The following is a 19,461-nucleotide window of genomic DNA, read 5'->3' as shown; positions in this document are numbered from 1 at the left end:
TAAAGAGCTATGATGGCTGATAGGCCATCATCAACTCATAAACATGGGTGAACATTGATACAACGTAATTGTCTGGTCGGCAGTACACTCGCTGATCTACTCTACTTGTTAAGCTAAGTGAGTGATATGCTGCACAGCCCACCTTATTACTAAGAGTCAGAAGTCACCACTCCAATATACACGACCTTTTACACAGTACAGCAAAATGTTCACGGAATACGGACAAAGACAACCCAAGCACTGAGGTCGCAACCCAAGTGCGCCCGACATCCTCCTTGCACTTTTCCTGCCGTCGTGTTTGCATAATACAATAAAGGTGAGACGAAGCTGTTCCCACTGCCAGCTGGAGCCTCAAGTTAGCTGATAGTGGTTGTGTCGTCTCAGTATCTTGACGGTCGACATTTCTTGGAGGCTTTCTTGAGGAACCGGCGCATGCGCATCTGTTTGTTGTTGCGCCAGCGGATGACGACAGAGTGGCGGTTGATGACAAGGCCAGGACGCTGCTTTCGCTCTTTCCGGCCCAAAAGCAGGTACTCTCTGGAAGGAAGTGATACCATTAATTTACTCTCTCCAGCTATGACAGATCTCAGCAATGCAAGGAACAAATGTGTTACATATCTATAAATTTGTCCAACAATCTAGGCTGTCACCAACAGTTTAACAATAAATGTACTGTACACCTACTAGGGTTTTCTGCTAAAGAAAATAATGAGTAAGTGTTAGTTATGATAAGACCTAGATCTGACATTACATCCACTGTACTGTACATTCTTAAATATGTATGGTGGCTGCATTTTCAGTGTACCTGTACTGTGTAGTAATTGAAGTCACAGGCAACATTCTGCAAATACAGTTCATCTCGTGTCCATAAACCCAACAACACAAAAGGCCCCTTCTATGATAAGTAATCAATACTCATATGCTGCTGCCAAGAACAGGAAAGAATGACATCACCAAAGCAAAGAAGCTAAGGGTACAAGGTGAGTAATTAGCCAACAGTATGCCTCTAGTAAAAAAAAAAAAAAACTGAAACACTGCTGATGCAACCATGGTATATGAACTCCACACAATCTGGTGATACTGGGTGGTGATTTTAACAGGTATGAAGGACACAAGCTCTAAGATATGAAGAGATACAGGAAAATAGGGTTATGGAACTAGGAGTGTAGAGTGGATGAAAATGTTTACATTTTGGAAGGTACAGATTATGAGTCTATAATACAGTACTTCATTTAAGAAAAGAGAGTGAAGGATCTGTAGACCAATAACATTTGAGTCTGGGAAGTGTCAGTAGTCAGACTAACAATTTTTCGTTTAGGAAGTTAAACAGGATATGAGTCAGTGGTTAAAAGTTACTGCTGATGAAGAATATTTACAGCTGCACTTTTTATATACATTATGTTGCTGAGAAAATGTGCGGTGGAAAAAAATACAAATATGTGACGGAAGCTTTCTATGCAAGAATGTGTTCAGGATGACAAGACATGCTGCCACAACTGGTGACAGTTATGAGCAATATGTTGCTGTAAAGGATCTCCTGAAAGCCACTCAGTAAACCGTGGTCTGACAAGACAAAGAGTCTTAATGGAATGAGGAGGCTAATGTAGTACTGTACTGAGAGAGAAAGGAAGACTCTTTAGGGAACGGTAAAAGGATAGTGACAGGGAAGCATACTTCAAAATAAGTGCAGAGCCAGAAGAAAGGTTTACTGGTAAAAGGTTAAGATAACATCTCAAGAACGTTTAGTATACACGTTAATAGTTTCTATGGTAGGATTAATGAATTTATACATGCTACGCCGATGGTGGGAGAAACAGGAATACTGTTAGTGAAGAGTGTGTGAAGAATGATGAGGTTAAGCAGGCCTGTAGCCAGACTTTTCGAAGGAGGGGGTCATTTTCTGCTGAATCTGGACTTGCACAGCAGCCGGCTGGTCAAAAGTCTGCTGTATGCATACTATGGAGGTCTAGGTGTACGCATAAGTGACGCTGAGAAACAGCACAAAACTTCTGAAAAACAGACAGTGACTCTTTTTGCACCGCTATTAAAAAAAAAAAAAAAAAAAAAGGAAGAAGAAAAAAAGACCTTGTAAAAGTGAACCTTTAGGCAGGTAGGGGGATTGTCCGACCCTTTCAACCCCCCACCCCCCTGGCTACGGGTCTGTAAGATAGTAACCAGATGTATCAAAAGCTAAGATACATGAGGAGAATATTACATCTCCTGAATGTGAGGGCTGACAAGAACAGGGTCAGTCTAGGGATGGCTAAACCAGAATTAGGTCCCAGGCTACCGACTATCTTAGAACTGTAAAGGTAGTGATAAAAATTAAAATGGAATATGTTGCTGGAGTGTCTAGTATGGTAGCTGGAATAATGAAAACTTCTGGGAATGTCGTGGTGACTAGAAGTCGATCAGATTAATGCACTGTGAGTGCTCTATAACAAACAACTGGTTTGAGCAGTGTGACCACGAGCATTTATAAGGGGAAGGGTGATTCTCTACATGGGGTAACTAAAGAGGTTTGAAACTGCTACATCAGATACTGCACTGAAATCTTTCGAGAGAGTTTTGGATAGCAGATAAGGGAGAGTAGTGAATATGAAGGAATAAATTCATGCGCAACATATAGTTACTTTCTTGGCAATTCTAATGAATAAGTACAAAGAGACAAAGGAAAGGTAGTTGCTTTTTATTTATTTATTTTTTGCTCTGCCATATCTGTAATATGTTTCTACTCCTTCCACTAACCCTCCCATCCTAATATCAGGACATCTGCAAGTGAGGTCTTCATTCTTAACCCAAAGTTGGTCCCCGCCTCGCCTCACTCTGTCCGCCCTCGTCCTCTTGAACACATCTGAGACCTGGATGTCGAAGCGTGTGTACTCTCCCAGAATCTCCTTGTTGATCACTCGTGCTACTAAAGCTGTGGATAAATGCAATGTATTAGGTTCTGTATATGGCAACTGTATATCAAGTTTATCAGGGATCATATTTTTCAGGTTTAACATACCCAATGCCTGAAGGAGATGCTATTAAAAAAAAAAAAAAAAAAAATAGGTTTCAGTCATTATCTATTCTTTGTGCACGGCTCTGACATTCACGCTAACATTCCATAAACATTTTTAATTTCTCTCTCTCTCTCTCTCTCTCTCTCTCTCTCCTTGTTTACCTACACCATAGAGCAGTGAACAAATGGGATTACTGTACTAGTCTTTCCTGTACCATGTAAGTTCATTCATTCATTGTTCCATTTATTAAAATTAACAAACAATACTGGGCCACAGGAGGCAAGAACAAACTTTCTTACTTTGCGTTCATCATACATTCCTGAACAGGCTTAACACACACACACACAAAACTTCATGTCACACTCTCTCTCTCTCTCCTAATTTCAAACCATGCCAGTGAACTTCTGTCCGTGAAAGTACATATAACTTACCATAATCTCGCCTGCAGTATTTCCTTAACTTTAGACGCCGTTTGTTTACTTTACACTTCCCACATGAGGGCTGGGACGAATAGCCTGCTGGAAAGAGACAAACAGGAGATATTAGTATACATTGCATCAGTATCTTCAAACTAAGCTCTGCTCAGTTTAACCATACCATTCTAAATCTAACTCACCCTAAAATTGCCATCTCTCCATCTAGAATGCTGTATTACCACAAGAGATTAACACTAGAATATGAAGCTAGACATGAAGAAATGCCATGGAAAGGGTATAAAGCTGCGTCTCTCTCTCTCTCTCTCTCTCTCTCTCCTCACCTATCTTCCTACCTACCTACCTATCTAGCTCTATTTATCTATTTACCTACTCTATCTGTCTGACCTCATTAGTCAGGTACTGGCACCGATTTAGGCACGTACGGTAACTACATGGTTATACAAGCATTCCTCTCAACTCCCAAAGAAGGATGGTTGACTGCGGGACAAATTAGTCTGCTGTCCACGAGGTTTACGTTTCAGGTGAGCCAGGGGTCACAACAACCCGATGACGCATTTTTTGTTTTTGATATCGCAACACGACATTACTCTGGTCTGGAGTGGCTTACCGAACTGGAGGTATGCTACATACAGGAAATTTATTTTAAGTGAATAAATAAATAAACACACACACACACACACACACACACACACACATATATATATATATATATATATATATATATATATATATATATATATATATATATATATATATATATATATAAGCAAATCCATCAACTCCTTCCCATAGTGTGTTATCAGATAATCGGCTCGTGTCATACAGGAGATTGCTGAAGCGAATTTCTGCTGCAGAATACAACCAATTCCCAAAACACGACGAAAGGGTTGGAAACTTAAATGCAGCCAAAAAGAGTGATCCAACAACCAATACTGTATTTAAACATTATTCTCGCTGCTACGACGCCTTTGGAGTTTTATTCATGTTATCTCCAGACGACTATTTCAGCTTGGGGGAAACTTGCAGAACTGGAAGAGGGAGATTTAACTCGCATATCCCCTTCACTACTAGGGCGCTCTCTTCAAGCACGCACTCACGAAATCCAGCTCCCCCTCTCCATGCTGCAGGATTCCTTCACGCTACAAGAGTCTACCCCTAGTCTGTAGCTATATTAGGTACTAAACTACTACATTATCTTGTATTATGGATTCCGTTAATACATCATCCTGTATCCTGCAGCTAAATTAGACATCCAACTAATACATTATTTCTGTTTCCTGCATCGGGGATTCAGTTAGAATATTATCCTACATTTTTTATCACACATTTAGCTAAAACATTAACCTGTATCTGCGTGTAACATTATTCTGTATCTTTTATCACACAAACAGCTGCAACATTTTCTTGCATCGATTTTGTGCATTAAACATTACCCTGTATCAGGCTTTCAACAACAATTATTTTGCATTATGATCGACTAGGCAAAGTATTACCCTGTATTCTGTAGTTTTATTACGGATATCACACTGAAATGCTTTGTACCGCAGCAGTCTAATGTTCCCCGTAACTCTCTCTCTCCCTCTCTCTCTCTCTACGTGGCCCAGTGAATAACCAGCCCGTATTAAGGCCCGTCGATTGAACTCCGGGACTGTGCTTCTGGTCGCAGTAAAGTTGTTATGCCCCGACGGGAGGAAGAAGGGATCGTGGGTCAGTGAAAGGTGAAGGAGCTTGCAGGGGTTAAGCTCTGACGAGGGCTTGGTTATGGAGGGTCTTTGTGGCTGGCCTCTCCTTCCCTTTCTACTAGTCCTTCCCTTTTCTCCTTCCTTCCTTCATAACCTTTTGCTTCCTCTCCTTCCTCTCTCTCTCTCTCTCTCTCTCTCTCTCACACACACACACACACACACACACACACACACACACACACACACACACACGGCTCCGAGATGAATTTATTGCTGTTGTTATTACTGTTGTCGCGACCCAAGTTTACATGAAATGTGAACATAGTGGCCTGTAGGCTTAAGCTGCCCTTCTACAGCCGACCATCCTCCTTTTGTGGGACACTGAGGTAGCTGAGGAACGTTCATATGACCAGGCAACTGAGCCGCCACGTCATATCGGTGCTACCACATGAAGACATCCCTCCCCATCACCCGCATCTGTAGGCTACGGCAGCGCCATAAAATGTTCTTCAATTCAGGACAATAGTGGTGTCGTAACATCTTCACCTGGGAACCCGCCTCAGGGCACATCCTCACGCCTTTGTGCTTTCCTTTGAACCACCGGGACCTTAAACCCTTTTGCCCCACGACCCCACTTTTAATAGCTGTTTCACCTTAACTTGGTCCAGATTTTCGTCTTTTTGTAGTTTATATCACGTACGTTAAATGGCAGAATAAGACAATACTGTGGCACTACATCCTTTCTCATAGCACTTCATCGTGACAAGAATTATACCCTTCACACCGGGGACGTCTTTTCTCATATTCGTTTTACTTTAACTTGGTCCAAAATGTTTTCCTTTTGCAATTTATAACACATACGTTAAATGGCAGAATAGGACAATACTATAGCTCTACATTCTTTCACAGCACTTCCTCATGACAACACCGTATACTAGTGTCAGTCTATAGCTAATACTCAACAGTCAAGATGGAGAGATGGTAATTTTAGACCAAATTAGAGTAAAGTGTAGTTTATTCTTGCTGCCTCCAATATTTTATTTCAATTGAGGCAAGGTACCTCGTACTGAAAGGGCTGATAGGCACATTTAACCCCTACAACGAGATAAACCCCTTCTCTCCGAATACGTCTTTTTAATTCTTGTTACTTCCAGACGATTTGACTGATCTAGGGAAATGTTTCTTGTGGTGGTAGAGGGCATGATAAAGACTATGAACTTCAGTACGAGTGTATTATTTCAGAAAAAGACTCTCGTGCTAATGGGGCTGTTATGAAGGCCTTATATCTACCTTCCCCAGTTCGAAAAGTCTATCTTAGGCTGAAAAAGCGTGTCTGAAGGTAGCAGGAATATTAACAAAACATGTCCAGGGAGTGAAGGGTCTCAGGTGATCCAAAAAAAAACACAACACTGTAAATGAGGCTCCGTTAACCCCTATTTAAAGCCTGTTATTTCTATCCCTATTTTTGCTCTCTTTCTCTCATTATACACTACCTGGACACCTAAAATAAGTCTTTTACCATAACCGTACCACCTCAAGTATAGCTTTAATTTCCAACAGATCTTGCCCTCAAACACTTCCTCTTACCATTTAATCACCCCCACCCTGCCATCACCACCTCCTCTTTCTCCTGTCATCACCTTCCTTACCCTGCCATCCCTGACATCATCTCCCCTACCGTGCCATCGCCTGCTATCACCTCCCCTGCCATCTCACCATCATGCCATCACCTACTTCACTCTGCCATCATCTCCCCCAACCTGATACCACCTCCCCCCACCCCTGCCACCCTGATATCATGCCCCCCCTGCCCATCAACACCCCTGTCGTCGTCACAAAGGCCTCTGCTGGGGAATGTGTCAAAGGGCCTCAGGAACCCGCACACAATGGCGCCCTCTGGAGCCACAAGAAAAACAAAAACATTTTCTTTCGTCACCCTCCGCCATCATTCCTCTTCACTTCCCTTTTTCTCTTCATTCCTCTTCTCTTTCCTTCTTATTTTTTCTCCTTCTTGCCTCCTTTTACCTTCTTCCTCCTTCCAATTTTTTTTTTGCTTTCCTTCTTCGCTTTTCTCCTTCATTTCTTTCTCTTTCCATGCTGTCTCTTTTCCTTCTTGCTCCCTTTTCTATGTTTTTCCCCTTCTTCCTAATCTTTCTACTTTCCTTCTATCTCTTCTCCTTCATTCCTTTTCTCTTTCCTTTATTCTATTTCCTCCTTCCTGCTTTTTTCCCCTCTTTCCTATTCTTTCCCTTTCTTTCTTTTCTCTTTTCTCCTTCTTGCACTCTTTCCCTTTCATTCCTTTTTCAATTTTCTCATTCGCTTCTCTTTTTCTGCTCCATTTTTTCTTCCATCTTTCCTCTTCTTTTCATTCCTTTTCTCTCATTCATTTTCTTTTTCTCATTCCCCCTCCCCTCCTGTTAAATTTTCACTGTTTTGTTTTTCAATTAAAGTCTTCCACCCTCCATCTTACTATTTTCTCGTCTTATTCCTTGTCTCCCTCCTTTTCCTCTTTCCTTCTTCCTTTTCCCTCTTCTTTTCTTCCTCACCTCCTCTTATTTCTTCGTTTCTCTCTCTATTTTCTCTTTTCCCTCCTCTGTTTTCCTAATCTCTATCTCCCTATTATCTTTCGTTTCTCCTTTCCTTTCTTGCTTTTCCTTATCTATTTCTTCCACCTGTCTTTCCTCCTCCTCTTCATTCCTTCACTCTTCCTTTCATGTCAACTTTCCTTTCCTTTCCTCTTATTTCATTTTCTACCACTCTTCTTTCCTTTATGCCTCAATTCTTTCTCCCTCCTTTCTTCCCAACTCATTTCCTATCTATTACTTTCTCTCTCTCTCTCTCTCTCTCTCTCTCTCTCACACACACACACACACACACACACACACACACACACACACACACACACGAAACACCTTTACAACCGTGTTCGTGGAGAGGCCCAGGGCGGATTTTAGCACCTCCTCCCAGACCTGGCCACTTACTATGTCCTAATTATGGCCAACTCGCGCCACAGGGCCTTTGGATCCACAGCTCTGAAATCTGATCCCTTTAGTGTAATGACGCCTTATTATTATTATTATTATTATTATTATTATTTCTAATAGTAGTAGTAGTATCATTACTACTACTACTAATACGACAACTGCTGCTGCTTCTGCTTCAACTACTACTACTACTGTTACTACTACTACTACTACTATCACCACTTTGACATGATTTAATGCAAACTGGGGAATGTCTAGTTTGCTGAAGGCGTCAATGGAAGCAACACCTAACTTCACCTGTTCTAAATTTTATCTTATGGTGAATGAAATATATAGTTGAAAAAAAAAAAAAAAAAAAAAGAAAACGGCACCTCACACAAGGGACATGCATCGCTTTTTTTTTTTTTTTTTTTTTTTTGTCCGTTCCCAAGGCCAAGCAGTCCTCCAACACACCATACACCTCCACATGTCACCACTTCGACGCTAACACCCACCATCCATTTTGAATACATGCCAGAGCTGCCTCATACAGGACAGGTGTATTGGTATTTGCAGGGGTATTTTCACGACACTAGGAAGATGGTGTGTACAATTTGGTCGCTGCGATATACGGTTTTAAAAATTATCTGTCATACTACCTACATACTCAACAGCCTCCCCAAAGAGCAGAATCTCCTGTGTTTTGTCCCTACTTACCTCCATCACCCTCTCTGCTGTTCTTGCTCCTACCTCCCACTTTCATATATTCAGTTTCTTTATTCCTCAAACTGCTTCTCTTTGGAACTCCCTCCCCTAGATTACTTTCCCCACAACCTCTAGCCCACAGCAGTCCTTGTGTGTGTGTGTGTGTGTGTGTGTGTGTGTGTGTGTGTGTGTGTGTGTGTGTGTGTGTGTGTGTGTGTGTGTGTGTGTGTGTGTGTGTGTGTGTGTGTGTGTGTTAATGAATGGAGGGCACCTACTGTCTGGTATATTAGTTTTTTTCTATATTTGTTTTTCTCTCCTCTTTTTAATTTCTGAAAAAAAAGAAAAAGGTGTCTTTCTCCTTCGAAATTACTTACTATCCAGTTCTATGGTTATTTTACTTTTATTACGTGGAGATTTTCGTCCTTTTGCAATTTTTCTGTTGCTTAATGGCAAAAAAATACAATAATGGGGCTCTACATCCTTTCCACAGTATTTCCTCGTGACTTGCATCATCATCTGGTGTTTGTGGAGAGCTGACATGGAAATTTCACAAACATACGGAGAGGACACACACACACACACACACACGCACACACACACACACACACACACACACACACACACACACACACACACACACACACACACACACACACACACACCACCCTAGGATATAATCACCTCCCTTAACTTTTTCTGCGGGGACGGGGACCAAAGGAGGGGCAGATCATGTAAGGAAATGGGGGGGAGAGGTGATTGGGGGAGGGGGGAAGAAAGGTGAGGGAAGGGAGGGGGAGGGGGAGGTGATAGGGGGGACTGATATAAAGCAATTTGTAGCCATAAAGTGTAGGGCTTTAAGTGATACCTCCCATCCTTTCCCGTCCCACCCTTCTCTCACTCTCTCTCTCTCTCTCTCTTCCCTTCCCTTCCCCATCCACTTTCTTTAATTCTTTTCCCCAACCAGCACCACCACCACAAACTTCACCACCACAACCATCATCATCATCATCATCATCAATTTCAATGTGCTGGGTCCCGAGGCTAAGCAGTCGTAGTCCACCACACAAAAGGACAGCAGACCAGCCTACGCCTCTCAATAAAAAAATAAAAATAAAATAAAAATAAATCCAGGTTCCTCTTGGAGACTCAAACCAAAACAAATTACAAACAACTGCACTTACTTTCAGGAGCTGGTCTGACGTCGCGAGGGTCTGGCACTTCTGAAATAAGTAAATAAGTAGATAAATAAGTAAATAAGTAGGCAAGTATGTAAATAAGATAGAGTAAATAAGTAGATAAATAAATACGTAGATAAATAAGCAGACAAATAAATAGGCATATAAGTAAATAAAGTAGATAAATAAATAAAAAACTAGAGAAGTAAATAGGTAATAAGTAAATAAAGTAGATAAATAAGTAAATAAGCATAAATAAGTAAATAAGTCATATGCGTTACAGATACCTTTCAAAATATTATTATACCTGGGTTCTTATTACAGGAATAACCAATAAATAAATCTATCAATCTATCTATTGCCAGATGCCATAATCCCGTAAGGGGTGGCCATTTCACTTTGAGTTATTTGTTTTACAGGGAGGGGCACTAACCCTCCACCAACCCACTTGTTGACACGTAGGGTGCACGTATGGTTCGGTTATATGGTTACCACCCAGCGTTGTAAATGGTTTTTTGGCTTACAGGAAACCATTTGGCTTGTCACTCAACGTAAAGCCACCTGTAAAGGAAAGAAAAGCAATAAGAAGTGACAGGAAAGATGGGAGAAATAGGAAGAGAGGAGGGGAGGCACAGAAAAAGAATGATAAAGGCTAAGGAAGAAGTAGGCAGCACTACATCGAGTGAGTGGATGATGGTCGCCACCACCTACCACTAATAAATAAAATAAATAAGGAAACAAAATAAGGTAATGTTAAATTCACCCCTTTAAAATCTTATAATATCTTCTTAAACCCATTAAATCTGATGACTTCCTTTATTCCTGCTACCTTCAGACGATTTTATTACTTGTATTATTGAAGGTGTTAATTAATGACAACTCTTTCTAACCCATCCACATCGAAAAGACTAAACTCAGCTGAAAAAAATCGTCTGAAGGCACTAAGAATAAATGGGAATAATAAGTCAGTGATTGCCAGGGGTTAACCTCATTCTCCACTTCACATATAGTGAACATTATAATTCTTTCATAAATCAATAGAATTTGGCTTTAATTTAGAAGGGATATATTCAGCTTGTGTGTGTGTGTGTGTGTGTGTGTGTGTGTGTGTGTGTGTGTGTGTGTGTGTGTGTGTGTGTGTGTGTGTGTGTGTGTGTGTGTGTGTGTGTTTAGGAAATCTATAGTTACATATTTTTGTGAGGCGAAATTTAAGTTATATAGTCTACAGGTGGTCCAAATACCGCACTTTCCAAGCTTACGTGTTACTGGGACGACTCAGACTTTTTTTTTTTCTTTTGGCTGCTTCATTAAAACACTAATCAGCCCAGCAATCAATGGACGTTAAAACACACACACACACACACACACACACACACACACACACACACACACACACACACACACACACACACGCCAGGCACAGTTTACCAACCCCCTTCATGAGACCCGAACTCCGGCAATGATCGTCCATCAGAGGAGAGGTCCGGTTCTGGAATGGTCCTCATATGGCTCATACCGATATATGCAAATTTCTGACATTAAGTGGATGGACATATTAGTGGAGGCGATGGAGATAGCGACTGCAGAAGGATGGTGGAGGAGATATGGGGGAGATAAGAAGGGAGGAATCAGGGACTGTTTCTCTTAAGGGGGAAGATTATGATACAGAAGATACTAACCATCTTGAAGACTGTCCATTTTTAGATAAGCTTACGCAAGATGGAGATTTATCTGGGTAAAATGAGTATAAAAAAAAAAACGTGAAGATTTGATGATAAAACTAAACTGTGCTTAATTTTGTGGCTTATCTCCTTATCTACCTATACAGTATCCAGTGCCGTATGCGGGTACACCTGAGAGAGAGAGAGAGAGAGAGAGAGAGAGAGAGAGAGAGAGAGACTATAACCTTATCCAGAAGCTTAACACATTCAGTACGATGACGTATTTCAAAATCTTACTCCCGACTTGGAGATATTTTAAAGCTGGAGATTACGTTTTTTTCTTTTTACAATTTTTTTAAATAAAATAATAAAATCGCCTGGAGGTAGCAAAAAAAAAAAAAAAAAAAAAAAAGGTCCTCGGTTTGAACAGGTTACGTGAATAATGGAATAACAGGAAAACTGAAGAGAACAGGAAAAGGTGGGAGGGTACTATCGTGTCAGGTATTAGACTATGCTACGGCCAATCAGGTAATGAAAATGATAACAAAAAGGAAAATGAGACGAGGATCACCTTGGTTTGGGTTGGGTTGGGTTTGGGTTGGGTTGGGTTGGGTTGGACTGGGAAGGGATATGTTTGGTTTGGTGTGGTTTGGTTTGGTTTAGGTTGGGTTGGGTGTGCTGAAAGGTATCATGTAAAGTATAAGAAAGTGTTAGACAATTTTGTGGTTAATACTAAACAGAAAGAAATTAATGATGGATAGGTGAGACAGAAGGCTATTTTTCAAGTCAAGGTATATGGCTTAAGATGGAGCCACATTTATGGTGAAAATGACATGAAAATGGAAACTGAGGCGAGGATTTGGAGGAACGAGTAAGGGGGGGGGGGGCAGTCAGTTGATATTTAAAGATTACTAAATAGATAAAAATGGAAAGATAGGAATTTACAAGGAAAAGTTAACCCTTCAATGCAATAACTTTTTTTCTTAATTCCCGCCACCACCAAACCATTTTATTTATCTTTAGGGACACACTTGTATACTCTTTTTTACTTTAACCTGGCCCAGATTTTCGTCCTCTTGCAGCTTACTTCACATCGCTCAGTGGCACAAAAAGACAGTACTAAGGTATCCACATTCTTTGCATAACACTTCTTCGTGACCAGCATCATATTATACTGCTAATCCATTGCCATAACTAAGGATTCAAGATAGAGCGATGGCAATTTCAGGCAGGGTTAATGTAATAACAGTATACCGCCGGGATTAAAAAATATCTATCCCTCAAGTTTGAAATGATATCCAGAAAAGAACTTAAAAAAAAAAAAAAAAAAGGTCATCGCACAGAAATGGTTAATGTGAAAAGTAAACTGGATTTTCACTGATGCAGAGCGCCATCTAAATATGTAATAAAAATAAAACAAGAAGAGATAACGAAATTTGAAGGGAGGAGTGGAAAGCAATCAGTGATGAGACAGCAAAAGAAGGGATGAGATTATTATTCAGCAGTGTGTCTGGGCATCTCGAAATGAACGGATCTTGAATTTGGCTCTCTGTTATTTTGCTTTTATTTTTTCTTGGATAAAAACTCTTACGGGCTTCTGGCCTTTGATTCCTTCTTCCTTGGAAAAAACAAAAAAAAAAACAGGTATCTACTTAGGATAAAGCCACTATAAAGAAGCAAAGGGCTACCGATAAATGACAAGCCTTACTGATGCAGGGGGCGATGGGTGAGCGGCTCTGTTGGTATCCCTTTGCACATCGGTTGCACATGATGCCCGTCACGCCATCCTTGCAGGGACACTGGCCTGTTGTCTGGTTGCACGTCTTGCCCGAGGCCCCCACTGGGTGACAATCGCACGCTGGGGAGAAACACGTACTTAAGAGAGAGTTCGTCACACTTATTTAGTAATGGAATAAACTGCTGCACCTACAGGGTAAAAAAAATATTAGTAATCAAGAGTAGAAAAAGTTGCAAGCAGGGAACAAACACGTGACTTTAATAGACGCTTTGTTACACGTATTTATTTAGTAAAGGAATATATTACCGCATCAACAGGAAAAAAATATATATTACTCAAGTACAAAAAATAAATACCAGTACGTATGGACGGGAGAGAATGAATGTGTAATCTGTGTCCTAAAGATTGAAGTTAGGAAGGCGACTCAAAATGCGCGCCAAACCTGAAGGTAAAATGAGCTACTTCACTTCACCGATGTCCCGTATGGTCCCGCATCTATCTGGTGTTTCTGTACTTGTTTCTTTGTCGCATATACTTGTGTAAAAGCGGATTCTCTCTTTATGATAATTCGTATATATTTCTTATCCTTAATTCGATAACGTAATTAGTTAGGTTTAAATTATTCGTCTATTTACGTTTCCTTTTTTCATAAATTCTTCAGCGTAGTTTTTACCTTAAGAGTATTTGTTTCCCTGTCATACTTAACAATAATGAACATGAAAAACACTGCACATGATCAAAAAATGGACATATTGTGCGATAATAAACACAATCAACAGAAAGAACAATAGTGGACATGAATAACGTACAACGGACACGAACAGACACCGCGGAAAACGAACGCAAGGACTTCGAGACAAAATAAACTTGGCATAAAAACAAAGGAGGCGGCAGGAGAGGTAACACAATTATTCAGGGAGGGGAAAAAAAGAAAAAAAAAAAAAAGATCCACTAAAAAGAGTATCCATGCCGCTCCCCTCTTCTTCTCCCCCCTCTTCTTCTCAATCCCCCCCCCACCATCCCCTCGTAGTTACTTTCCGTCCCAAGCAGCCAAAATACCTATACTCTGTTTATTTTAATCAGGCGTAAAATTGCTACCTATCTACCTTGAATCCTGAGCTGATAGATTAACACTAGAATAGGGTGCTTGTCACGAAGAAGTGCTATGGAAAGGATGTAGGGCCGTAGTACTCTCTTATTCTGACGCTGAGCTACGGGAAATAGGATGCAATAAAAGGAAAACCGCCAACACATTTGAGGGAATGATCTATAGTCAAATACCTCGTCACTCGGAAACCCACTCCCCCTCCCACCTCCCCGAACTCCACCCCAAACCATCCCCACACGTCCTTCCCTACTCTGCTCCCTCACATTCCATTTTCTCCCCTTCCATATTTCTCCCCATTCTACCCTACCCTACCTCATTTCATTCCACTCCACTCCACTTCACCTCATCCCAACCCACCAAACCCCAACTTGCATCGTTCAGTCATCTTATTTTTTCAGCCTCATTCAATTCTTCCACTCCTATCCCATCATCCTATTCCATCCCATACCATCTCATCCCACCCCACCCCACCCCACCCGGCACACCACACCACACCACATCCCATCCTAACCGCTCCGCCCCGTCCCAAGCCCAGAGTGTGCGGTAGGCTGGAGGGTGGGCAGGGGTCGCTTCACTCACCAATTACCCCGCCTCAAAAGTTAGTGATCTTGTTACCTGGATGATAGCACCTCGTCAGCACTTTTGAGGGGCAGGTAACCTCGTTGTCCTGCACTGCCCTGCCCCGCCCTGCCCTGCTTTACACCACCCTTCCTTGCACACTACTACTTTTTTCGTTATATGCAGTTATATTCATTCTTAGTCATAACAGTTACCCATGTTCACTAACCTACTCTACCCTGCCCTGCCCTGCCTTAAATTATTTTTGTTTCTTAAATTTATGGGTCATTATAACCCACGTTAATACTAACTCGTGTTCAGTGCCCTGTTCTTTCCTGTCCTTCCCTGCCTTGAGCTACCCTGCCCTCCCCTGCTCTGCGCTGTCTTGGTCAACCACAGTTACACACTTTCACCCTCACCAATGCTACCCAGCCAGAACTTCACCACACCTAACCACAGCCTCACCACACCCTCCTCCCTCATCACACACCCACCCTGACCTTCACCACACCCTCCCCCATCATCACCCACCCACCCTGACCTTCACCACACCAAACCACAGCCTCACCACACCCTCCTCCCTCATCACACACCCACTCTGACCTTCCACCACACCAAACCACAGCCTCACCACACCTTCCTCCCTCATCACACACCCACCCTGACCTTCACCACACCAAACCACAGCCTCACCACACCCTCCTCCTTCATCACACACCCACCCTGACCTTCACCACACCAAACCACAGCCTCACCACACCCTCCTCCCTCATCACACACCCACCCACCATCACCCTCACTTCCCGGCAGGCCAAAAAAAAAGAAAAAAGTATAAATTCCCGCAGAATCTTGTTAGCCCTAAATTGGACCTCCCTCCTGACGGGGGCGCAGACAGAGACTTCAGGAGGGGGAGGGGGAGAAAAAATAATGTTTGTAAGGTATCCGTGCGAGACATTTTTTTTTTTTTTCACTCACAAGAAGGGAGAGAATGCTAGGAACCGTCTTATCATCGTCATCATCACCATCATTATTATTATTATCATCGTCTGGATTAGATTGAGAACGTGAAGAAAATAATCATCATCATCATCACCATCACCACTACCATTGTCTAGATTTGAGTAGGAAAGGAACTCCACCACCACCACCACCATCTCTTCCTCCTCCTCCTCCTCCTTATCATCATCATCATCATCCGTCTCACCAGCACATCAACATAAAACATTAACAAATTCCAAGGCATCTCTAAGACGTGCGTGACGAGGGATTTGAGAAGCCTGGTTGTGCAAATTTTAAAATGTTTCAAATTCGAAACATTTAAAGTTCAAAAGCAAACTAAAAGAGAAATACTGGAATTCAAAGAAGGTGGAGAACAGAAGATTATTATTATCATTAGTATTATTATTAATATTACTATTATTATTATTATTAGTAGTAGTAGTAGTAGCAGTAGTAGTAGTAGCAGCAGCAGCAGCAGCAGCAGCAGTAGTAGTAGTAGTAGTAGTAGTAGTAGTAGTCTCCTCCTCCTCCTCTTCCTTTCGGGGAATAGGAAGGAAGATGAGGGACGTGTGTACAACCTGGCACAGGAGCTACCTGGTTATATCAATGCCACTATGGGAAGGCGTCACGGTATGGTATAAGGGTCATAATCCACGCTCTTCTAGATATTCCGTAACACACCTTCCATAGCGATTTATTTTGCACATTACACGTCAGTATCCTTTAGTGCTTTATTGAGGCAAATGTCAATAGTAAAGCCATATGAAGAACCTATTATAGAATGTTAAGGTGTAATATGCAATATAGATCGCTCGGGAAGAGGTGTAAAGATAACGCCTAAGTCACCTGGGATATGGCCAGCCGAAAGGAGGTGCAGGAAAAAGCAAAATCCAGTAAAGGAATTCAAAAAATAAACAAACCAAAACAAAACAAAAACAAGGGACTCATCACGGTCTGGGAAGGCGTAAGAGGGACTGGATTCAGTGGCAAAGTTAATGAAGATAAGATTGGATGAGAGAGAGAGAGAGAGAGAGAGAGAGAGAGAGAGAGAGAGACAAAGTAAGGGAAAGAAGGGGAGGGTGAGGTCGTGGAGGAAGCGAGAGAAGGAAGAAGGAGAGGGAAAGGAGAGGAGGAGGATGGGAAGGGAAGAAAGAGGAAGGGGTGTACAGCGGGGGGTGGGGGAGCAAGGAGGGAGGAGAAGGAGGAGGAGGAGGAGGAGGAGGAGGAGAAACAAGGAAGAGGCGGAAAGGGGAAGTAAATCAAGGAACTGGCAAGACATACGTAGTGGCTGTGTAGAAGAAGGGTTGAGGAAGGAGGAGAAACAGCGAAGAGGAGGAAGAGAAGGAAGCAAGAGGAAAAAGAGGAGGCAACAGAGGAACAAGGAAGAGGGGTGTAAAACAAGGAAACGATAAGGAAGCTGAGAAGGGAGAAAGGAGGATAATCAGGAAGAGGAAGGGAGGGGGGAAAGAAAAACAGGAGGATAAGCAACGAAGAAGCGGAGAACGAGGAAGTGACGAAGGAAGAGGAAGGAGGAGGGGGTAAATTAAGGAAGTATTACGATAAGAAAAGGCGGTGAAGGAGGCGGGAAGGGGGGGGGGGTGTAGGAAGGAGGGTAAGGCTGGCTAGACACCTCACCAATAAAAGTGTTAATTGTCACTCAGGAAGCGGCGCACTCTATCCTAGTGATTTCCTTTCTAAATGCAAATTGGTGCGCGATACCACCCCAGGCCATGTAGTGTGTCCCTATATACCTGTCCCACACCCCACACCGCCTCCACTTCCTCCTGTGCACCGCCTCCTGCTTCCTGATGCCACCGCAGTCATCGGTACGGTGCCAACAAGACATAAAGGCACCAGGATATAGGCACCACTAGGGCATACAGGCACCACTAGGGAATACAGGCACCAAAAAGCTGGCGCTGATAGAACATACAAACGCTACAAAGATATGCATACACCAGAGCATTCCAGCATCCTTCCTTTCATCTCACGGATATTGATCGAAGTATGCTATTAACAACTCAGGTAATTTTCATAACAACGACTACGCAAATTTAACATGAAATCCCTGAGCTAACAAACAGGCAAAATATACATCCACGCTATATACAACAAAAATTCAGTGGTAGCCTCAACCATGCGACCACAAGCTCTCCTCGGCTTTCCAGTTCCAGCCTTTTTCCTCTACGTTTTCTTCCCTGCTGAAGGTGAAGGGCGCTCGTGGCTCCTGCTGCTCTGGCTCTGGGCTTCTCAGGGATGGCACAATGGCAGGGGTGACTCTAGTGCTGGTCGAGGGGCCCGTGGGTCTGCCTAGCCACGTCATATTTACTTCAATAAGGGGACGTTTCTTAATTCTATATTTGTTTGATGATTTTTACTAAGTTTAACAGAATGCCCAATTACAGAAGAGGGTAACAAAGGTAATTTCCTACCTCAAAGTTTAAAAAGTATCTCCTACGCTGAATAATATTGTCTGGCTGTGACACAAATAAAATATGACTTTCTTGGAGTGAGGAGGATATTCACCAGTTTCCCCTGATTAAGCTAACACAGAGAACGGGCCTGATGTCCGATTTCCCAACGGTAGTTAAAGTATTATCACCAAAGTTTAAAGATGACACTCTAACAACTATAATCAAACATCAAACCTACAACAGTACAGTTTTTTATCGATTCATATTACGCCTAGATTCAGGGAAAACCAATTAAAATGGGAGTAAGGCCATGACCATCACAAACCGAAGCCCAGGCCACTCTCAGCCTACGCAACTCAAAGAAGTGCCCTCGACTTTTCCCGGGCATTCACGGCGTCCCTCTCTACTCCACTCGGCTGTCGTCGGGGCGTGATGGATAACTGGCGCCAAATTTGAAGAATAATGAAAAGAAAATATCAGGATGGACAAAAGTAAATATGGAAGGAACCGAAGAGAGGAAGGGAGAGAGGGAGAGAGCCCGAGGGAAAGTGAGTTAGGCTTAGGATGTCCTGCAAATGGGACGGTCTCTTGAGGCAGGGGTTGCGGACAGAAACGTACAAATAAAATTACCCTGTTGACCAAAGAGCGTTCACTGGAATGAAAAAGATTACCTGAAACATTCTGAAACTACCTACCTACCAGGTTATCTGTCAGATATCTTATTAGGAAAAACAGCTTAACGATGAGAACATGTTATTTGAGGACAGATAATATAGCTGTTATTTTTCCCCCCCTTTTTCCTGCTTCTGGACAGTACCTGCCTCATGCAACACCTGTAGTACGAATGTGGCTGGGGTGATGATGACGATGACGATGTAGTATAAAAATCAATCGCTAAGAAAGGCGCGCTGTGGTCTCCTAAAAAAAAAAAAAAAAAAAAAAAAAAAAAAAAAAAAAAGGCCCCAAATCAACAACCCAGTCCTCGATGGTGGGCGTCAATACAAACAAACCTG

General features: G+C 42.2%; 1 long non-coding RNA gene across 1 annotated transcript; it reads right to left on the bottom strand.

Annotated features, from left to right (window-relative positions):
• Positions 1 to 202: 202 nt before the first annotated feature.
• On the bottom strand, positions 203 to 2,784 carry LOC145398621 (uncharacterized). Its single transcript, XR_013897163.1, has 2 exons — positions 2,749 to 2,784; positions 203 to 537 (listed from the first exon to the last, which is right to left on the bottom strand). It is a non-coding gene; the product is annotated as an uncharacterized LOC145398621 (long non-coding RNA).
• Between the last annotated feature and the right edge of the window lie 16,677 nt (positions 2,785 to 19,461).

The sequence above is a fragment of the Coenobita brevimanus genome, chromosome 46 (assembly GCF_032717465.1).
Source record: "Coenobita brevimanus isolate Jiangsu-jjx chromosome 46, ASM3271746v2, whole genome shotgun sequence".
NCBI classification, from domain to species: Eukaryota; Metazoa; Arthropoda; class Malacostraca; order Decapoda; family Coenobitidae; genus Coenobita; species Coenobita brevimanus.
The sequence above is the reverse complement of the archived record's forward strand: the minus strand, read 5'-3'. Positions and strand labels throughout refer to the sequence as shown.